The sequence below is a fragment of the Pinus tabuliformis genome, chromosome X (assembly GCF_031772625.1).
Source record: "Pinus tabuliformis cultivar Carrire ecotype Pingquan chromosome X, CPIR1, whole genome shotgun sequence".
Taxonomy (NCBI): domain Eukaryota; kingdom Viridiplantae; phylum Streptophyta; class Pinopsida; order Pinales; family Pinaceae; genus Pinus; species Pinus tabuliformis.
Window position 1 is genome coordinate 1,205,448,658 of NC_142308.1, and position 8,937 is coordinate 1,205,457,594.

Genomic DNA, 8,937 nt, shown 5'->3' on the forward strand with positions numbered 1-8,937 from the left:
CCCAACAAGTGCTGCAAAACCTTGGTCCTTCCTTTGCCAAAATTGTAGAAATGAAATGTACAATAGAGTGCCAAGCAATCCCAAGTGTCCAACCTTCTACCAAAATCCAACCCCTACACTATGAAATTCATAAAATATATACATTTTCTCATCCTTGTACTAAGGTATTGAGCTCAACCATTTTCTTCAAAATAGAAGTAGTTACATTAAACTTGGGTCGAATTTCTGAAAATAGGTGTTGAAGATGAACTCGTATCTCCTAAACCATAGCACCTGTTACAAAAATGAAATCCATTTTTTGTATAAAAGTTCATGTTGGAGAAAAACCTCTCTCAAATTTGGGAAATTCGTTTTCAGTAGCTCGTAATCGGTTCCACAAAATCATCTCTAAAACAGAAAATCATTAAAAATTTAAATCTGTGAAAATGAGCTGTAAAGATCTAGTCACCTATCCCAATCCATGACACTTGTGAATAAAATGAAAGAGGTTTTTGTTATATGGCTCGTTCTTAACAAAAACCTCCTTGGGTTTTGCAAAATTACTTTCCATATGTTGTAAAATGGCCCCTCACTATGATGACTAAAACAATAAAAGATATGAAAAATTTTCTTTGTTTTAATGTATGCTCCTAATATCACTGTATATATCCCACATAGTAGTACTTGTGCATAAACTAAAGGAGGTTTTTGTTACTTGTTATGTGATTAACAAAAACCTCTTTCAATTTTGAAAAATTCCTTAACATTATTTCAGAAACTGATTTTGTACTAAACTTGTCATTGTGTGCAGCAACTGACCTCAAAACATGCATAACCAAGAATCACTCATTCATTTCTTCCAATCTAGGAACCGGTTACGGGAGTGTGATATACCGTTGGAAATATTTTTCCAAGCTTCTTCTGATGGAAACACTTGTGACATGTTTTGTGTTGAACATTATGTGCAAAACATCTAACAAAACCAGACATAGTAAGAGCTCATGTTGATCCCTGGTGACAAGCTGCGAGGACTGGAACTAACATCGGCTCCAATGGAGATGGTAGCTCCTTGGAGGTGCCAAGAACTACAGATCTCTAGAATGCAGATAGTGCCTCTTCCATTGGGCATGGATGGTCAAACAACTGCAAACCCAAAACAACTCATACCACTCCAAAAACATATACATACTGTAACTTGTACATAAACAAATACCGAAAACTGAAACACTGCATTGGGCAGCTTATTTATGTACAAATCTAACCCACTTTGCTGAAAAATTGATAGATCAAGTAATGTTGTAATGCCATATCAACCAATCAAGTAACTGTGACAAGGATGTTGCTTGAAAGTGCTTCAACCAGGACACAAATGTAAACGCTGATAGCCATACATGCACATAACAAGTCTGGTTATGTAAAAGACAATCTGGCTTATCATTCAAACTGAAAAAATACTCCATATATGCGACAATAGGATCAAAGAAACTAGACTCTATTTGCTGCCCTAACTCCTCAACACAGACCGCCAATTGCAAACTATCAATGAAAACATCCACGGGCAGCTCTATTGTTTCTTGTTTTGAAGGAGCGAGAGTTTCCAAGAACTTTTTGGGATCTCGGAATTCATATGATTGGATCTGATCATTTAAATACTGAATCTCCTTCTCAAATTTTTCAACAACTAACTCAAAGAAACCATTTTTAGCTTTAGGAGGAAACTTCAAAGATCTCAAACATTGAAGCACGGAAATGAAAAATACTTCATCAATTTCAAAATCCACTAACTGATCTCTAACTTCTTTTAAAGCTTCAAAAAACACAGGGTCTGCCACATACCCTACCATTGTATTTTAGTGCATGAACGGATCAGTGAGCGCTGGAATCTCTGGATTGAGTTGGAGTCACCAGGTGAATGTTTCAGCGTTCGTATGTATCTGACTGCTATCCACCATCAACAATCAGATCTAACTTGATATATGTACTGGGGCAATTTGCAGGTTAGATATTCCTTTTATAAGACTAGACCGGAGATTGACTGAAGCAACTTTTATCTACTTTCGCTAATGCAAAGCAAGAGCGTTTCGAAGGCTACCTGGCTAAATTCAGGCTCCGTCTGTAGTCTATAAAACAAAGAACACTAACAAACAAATAAACTTTTCTTCCCCAGTATGGTCGCCACTATGTTAGAGCCTAGATTTGCCTCAGGCTGAAAAGGCAAGGTTCTAGGTCCACATCAAACCACGCTCAGCCTCGTAGCTAGCCCTACGAGGACAGGAGAGGGATCTCTTCGGGTCAATCTAAGCAAAAGATAATCATTGGGGCTGGAGATGACTGATTTAAACAACTGATTTTAGGCTAGGTATTAAGTACAAGGATTTGTTTTGAGTTTTTGGGGGTTTTGTTGGAAAAAAGGGATAGGCAAATTTTGGGTCCGGGGATGAGGGCCAGTTCTTGCAGAGTTCAAGTTGGGGTGAGAAAAGCAATGGTTAGGATGCCTTAAATTGAATGAATGGATAGAAAGGATTGTTGAGAAGCTGAAGAGGGCAAGATTATATCAAGGATCCTCTACAAACTGAAGAAAACATATAAAACTAAACAAAAGTCAAAGGTAGAGCATAGCAATTTATGAATTCCACCTTAAGTACTCATCAGTTTAATTTCATAAGAAAGAGAAGGGAAATGGCATACATAAAAATCAGTGAACTTACAAATACATAGAGAAACACACCATCAAAACATAGAGCCACTTGGATCCCAACAAGTGCTGCAAAAACGCTGGTCCTTCCTTTGCCAAAATTGCAAAAATGAAATGTACAATATAGTGCCAAGCAATCCCAAGTGTCCAATCTTCTACCAAAATCCAACCCCTACACTATCAAATTCATAAAATATATACATTTTCTCATCCTTGTACTAAGGGATTGAGCTCAACCATTTTCTTCAAAATAGAATTAGTTACATTAAACTTGGGCCGAATTTCTGAAAATAGGTGTTGAAGATGAACTCATATCTCCTAAACCATAGCACCTATTACAAAACTGAAAGAGGTTTTTGTAGAAAGGTTTATTTTTGAGAAAAGAATCTCTCAAATTTGGGAAATTCGTTTCCAGTAGCTCGCGATTTGTTTCACAAAATCATATCTAAAACATATAATCATTAAAAATTTAAATCTGTGAAAATGATCTATAAAGATCTAGTCACATATCCCAATCCATGACACCTGTGAATAAACTAAAAGAGGTTTTCGTTATATGGCACGTTCTTAACAAAAACCTCCTTGGGTTTTTTAAAATTACTTTCCATCGGTTGTAAAATGGCCCCGCACTATAATGACTAAAACAGTAAAAAATATGAAAAATTTGCTTTGTTTTAATGTAGGCTCCAAATATCACTGTATTAGTAGCACCTGTGCATAAAATGAAGGAGGTTTTTGTTATTTGGTATGTTATTAACAAAAACCTCTTTCACTTTTGAAAAATTCCTTACCATTATTTCAGAAACTGATTTTGTACTAAACTTGTCATTGTGTGCAGCAACTGACCTCAAAACATGCATAACCAAGAATCACTCATTCATTTCTTCTAATCTAGGAACCGGTTACGGGAGTGTGATATACCGTTGGAAAGATTTTTCCAAGATTTTTCTGATGGACACACTTGTGACATGTTTTGTGCTAAACATTATGTGCAAAACATCTAACAAAACCAGACATAGTAAGAGCTCATGTTGATCCCTAGTGACAGGCTGCGAGGACTGGAACTAACAAGGGCAACACCATACAACTACTCCTTAAGGAAGGAGATCACTCCACAAGCTAATGTTTTTCAATACAAAAATGCTTGAAATCTTTCAATGGAGAGTCTCTAGCCTCTATATAGGATTCATACATACAATACCATGAGAAATTACCATGGGTCTCTCAATACTATACATCTAATACAATGGACTTATCACATTATTCCATAACTACTTGTGGTCCCTTGAATAATGTGGTTTAACCACTTTATTTTTTAATTATGGATCATTTATTTATCATCCATACATTATTACATTTTAGTATTCCCTTGGGTACCTCCCTTTGTACCCCATATTATCCCCCTAGGTATACTACACTACCTCCCAATCTTTATCTGCCCACTTTGTAACTTTCTCAAGATTCCTGTGGTAGGTATTTCCCTACCATTAAAATTCAAATTGACACTCTTCTGAAACTTGAGGAAGAAAGGGAAAAATATGTTACAAATTATCTACCCATCAACTAAGGATCATAAGTGATTCAACAAAAAATCTAAAAGTGATAAAGAATTCTGAGTGGGTGACCTTGTACTGATCTTAAAGCTTATTTCCAATAAAATATATTCAAGATGTTGTTTGTATATATTTTGATTTATGCTCTTATTTTCTGTTGTTTTATGTTGTCTTGTTTAATTTGTTTTTTTTTTCATTTAATGTCAGGTCCTTGAACATAAATAAGTGGTTTTTGTACATAAACAACTTTCCCATCCCTTGAATAAATGATGCTCCATCTATGCCATGAATGGGTATGTAGTAATTGTTCAACGGTTGACCAACATTGTACCTCCATAAATTGGTTAAGAATTAGAAAACCTTATGAGCCTACATCATTCTTATGGAAAATAATAATTGATTCTTGTGGGGAACTCTTCTAATATGGTAAAACCTTAATATTTAATAGGATTTTCATAACCTAATTGGTCTTGAATCAATAAATTATGAGCATATGTATGTCAAGCCATTCATTAGAGGAGGGATGGGGGGAAAGTGTAATTGTGAGTAAACCCATTTCAAAACCTTAGCATCAAATTCCCAAAACAATAATGAAAAAAATTTGCATACAAAGAAAAATTAATAAAAGTGTAAAGGAATGAGAAAGGCTTCCTGTGCAGAAGGGTGATGCAAGTAAATTTGTCCAGCCTATGAACGTTCATTGACAATGAAGCAATGCTTGTGATTCCTTGAGAAACTATGTTAGGTATATGCATGCTTGCTAGCAGTGGAGCAACACCAGAGACTCACATTTAATTATGAACATTTTAAACTCACTTGCATAATATCTCCATATCCCATAAAATATTTTGATGTTTGATTCTTATTAACATTGTTGTGTTATGAACCAAAATCAAAAGATAGTTAAAAGAGTGACTAAAACTTTTAAATAATGATAAACAATTGAACAAGTGATACCCATATATTCGAATCAATACTTCCCAAATGTTAAGCTCCACTATAAGTAAGGGCTAAAACCAGAGATGTTGAGGTTCTACTAATGATTTTCCAATTGTTGTACAGTTACAACAACCCCAACTTTTTTCTTTCAGAGTCACCCTTAATTAAAAATCATAAACATCTATATGGATAAAGATCATCAAACTCCACTTCATTGGCTTAAAAAATTTAACTTAAGTATCTTATGAGAATTTTCATTGTGCAATTCTCTCTCACAATTCTACACGACACGTCTTAACAAGATAAGTGCAACACGCCTCCCATTCCTATCACAACCTCGGTCCTCTTCAAAAACCTTTTCATGAAAGTGCATTTTTGCACCATTAATGCACTAGTATGTGTCAAAAGGCTATATATATGTCTCTCCCCTTTTTCATTTTCACGTTTCATTTTATCACATTTCTTTTTGTTTGCTTTATGCATCACATTTTGATAGTGTTTTTTTTCCTTCCTGACGTGCATTGCACTACCAATGACATAACGACTATGCCACATGTCAAGTAATATATTTGCCCTATCTTGTAATCATATTTCTTTTAGTTTAATTTACCTTTGGTTAGATGACCCTTTGAGTCTCGAACCATTCAATATCCTTGGATATATATAAACCTCCAAATTGTCTTTACCCCTTAACACTTTGATTTTTCCATGTTTCTTTCTTCCCTTAGTCATGGTGTGTTCCCTCATCCCTTTGTTGCAGTGCAACACCCTTTGAAAAATCATATTCCCAGTGCACTACAACACACTCCTTACATTTTTGCTACGTTGTAACACTAAATTTCACTATTTCCCAATGTTATGCTAACCTTGAATCGATGCAACACAATCCCACTTCATGGACTAATTCACTCTTGTACACAATGGTGCATCCCACATATGTGGGATATGTTGCGAATTTGTGATGTGTTTTTTATACCATCACATAATTCTGTCATCCAAGCCTACCTATTACCCTTGTGCGATGACACAAGATGTTCATGTTTTCTATACTAACAAGTTGTGGCGTGAGATACCTTGTCACAATACATCTTGCCTTGCACATGCATCATATATACCTAACCCAAGTCTTTTCCTTGCACTGCAACACACTGACATGTCATAGACTATACTACTCCCCTACATTGTGCACTAAGTTGTCTTTGTTTTCTAATATTTTTTCATAATGAATATATTCGAAATGTTAGGTACAATGGACTTACATTGTTTCAACATCTCATCGTCATAAGAAGAGATGACACCACCATAGAAGATACTAGGAACATATATAATAAAAGAGGGGCCAGAGAGAAGTTACATTAATCTAATCTCGACATATACGAATATATCTTGTTTTGTCAATGTATCCATGCCAATAAAATGGTAAGAAATATACCAGTTTTTTTCTTGAAAGGAGTCTATCACTAATGAAGAGGAAGAAGATGAAGTATATCATAATTTCATACAGTATTGGTTGCACAAATTTGTATCACATCCCACAATATTTTCTTTTGGGGAGCCTATAGAATGGATTATAAAGTGCATTGAGTTTAGAGGTATGACCATTCAAAAAATCCATGGTGAAGGTATAGTGACATTCACATACCCTTGCATCATTGAGTACTATAAATTTCCTAGATATCAAATGGCACTCATGACAGAATTGGGTAACAACTTTGGCCTAAGCAATAGAGACCTCCTGAAGACATGGTGGCAAGACCATATCATGTTTTGGACGAATACTGATGGGGTTTACAAAACGAATATGCTAAGAAGAGCATATTAGCTTATTGTGGCTATGTGTTTCCAACTATATGGCAAACATAATGTAGAGACATTTGAAGAGAGCTAGGTGCCATATATGTACACTTGTGCGAAAGAAGTAAGTGTATTTAACTAGGAAGAGATTCTAGTGGCTTCTACTCAATATAGAGTAAGAGAAACCCAAACTCCACCAATAGGAAAACAACCAAAATTTTACATGGAATCATACCTTCCTTATTTTGTATGATCTAGATATGAATTCAAGATGTTGGGATGGATATGGATTTTCTCCCTAGAGGTTCGGTGAATTGACATCTAGAATAGGGATTTATGGTAGAATCATTACAAAGTGTCTTACGTAAGAATAGTAGAAGGATTCATCTCACCATTTTTCTTCATCCTCTTTAACAAAAACACACTTGTATGTCTGACTATGCCAAGGCAACATTGCAGGATGTAGTTGATTGGTTCACACCACCTGATACCACATAGATTAGAGTGTTCAAAGACTACAAGTCCCCACATCAACTTTCATTATTTTTCACGGTCAAAGTAATTTGATAGGAAGTGGCATACCAAGTGACCATGGGATTTGGAGGAATGTTGGCCCAAACAAATAAACCACCATGGATTTCCTACACATTCTATGTAGGTACATACTGCATACAAATTTATAAAGAAGCAGAAGCCGAAGCCATTGACCTGGAATGGTTCAAATTTGGGGAACTTGATTTCCATAGGTATGATCCAAGAAGCATGATAGTGGTTCACTAGTCTCAGTTGAAATATAAATGGCAATACACATTGAACATCGATGAAGATGAAGAGAAAATCAATAATTATTATAATGCTAAACTTGCAAGAAAAGGCCAAATACCATCAACTGAAAAATGGCGTTGAACCCACCACTAGAGAGTCATTAAAAGGGAAAGATGCCAAAGATAAAAAGGCTACCCAAAAAAGGGAGAGAGAAAAAGAAGCATCCAAGAAATAGAAACAAAAGAAGTTGAAAGAAGACTAATGGCTCAAGAAGGAAAGGAAAAGAAGGGAGAAAGACAAGGCAAAACAAAATGCTAAAGAAAAAATAGAAAAGGCTCAAAGGAAGGAAGGAGAAAGGAAGAAACATAAATAAGAAAGGGAGAAATAGGAAGAAGAAAGAAGAAAGAAAGAAATAGGAAAAGGCAAGGTTGGCAAAAGAAATATTTAACAAAAAGGTTCAAGAGGAAGTAATACAGAAGGAGGGGACTAAAAGGGAAGCTCATAACATATTTCCCAACATGGATGTTCAACCTTTGACCCTATTTTTAGTGCCTCTCATAGGAGGACACTTTCCACTCAAATAGATGGAAATCATAGCTGGTGAAGGAAATCAAATCCTGGATCTTGCAAGCTTCTGGTTCAATCACATATCCATTAAGATTGTCCAAGAAAGATGTGGATATTTAGCCAAGAACCGACAAAACTGATCTCGATGATCTTTGAACGAAACATAGTGTCTAACACCATGGACAACACTTATCCATTCATTTAGTAGGGCCAACTTTCTCTACCACCACTAAAAGAAACATTGAGCTCCTGAGAGTTAGAAAGGAGTCTAAACAAGGCACTACAAGAATATAGTAATCTCCATCAAAAGAATCAAGCAGTTTTAGCCTCAATCTCGTATGATAAGGATTACCAAATGGCAGCACTGAATGCAAACAAGTCATTGCAAGATATTATGAAGTAGCTATATAGAGGAATCACCACACTTCAAAAGGAGGCTTCCATGCTTTTGACAATTCAAATAACAATAAAAGAAAAAGGTACAAAAATAGAGAAAGCCCTGAAAACCATAGACATAATACACAGGTGGAACACAAAACATCTAAATTCACTAGGAAATTTTCCAAGAAGAGATGAGCTGAGAAAAGAATGAAATAAAGCAAAGATAATACTAGCCATTTTATCTAAAGAAAAATTAGATAAGTG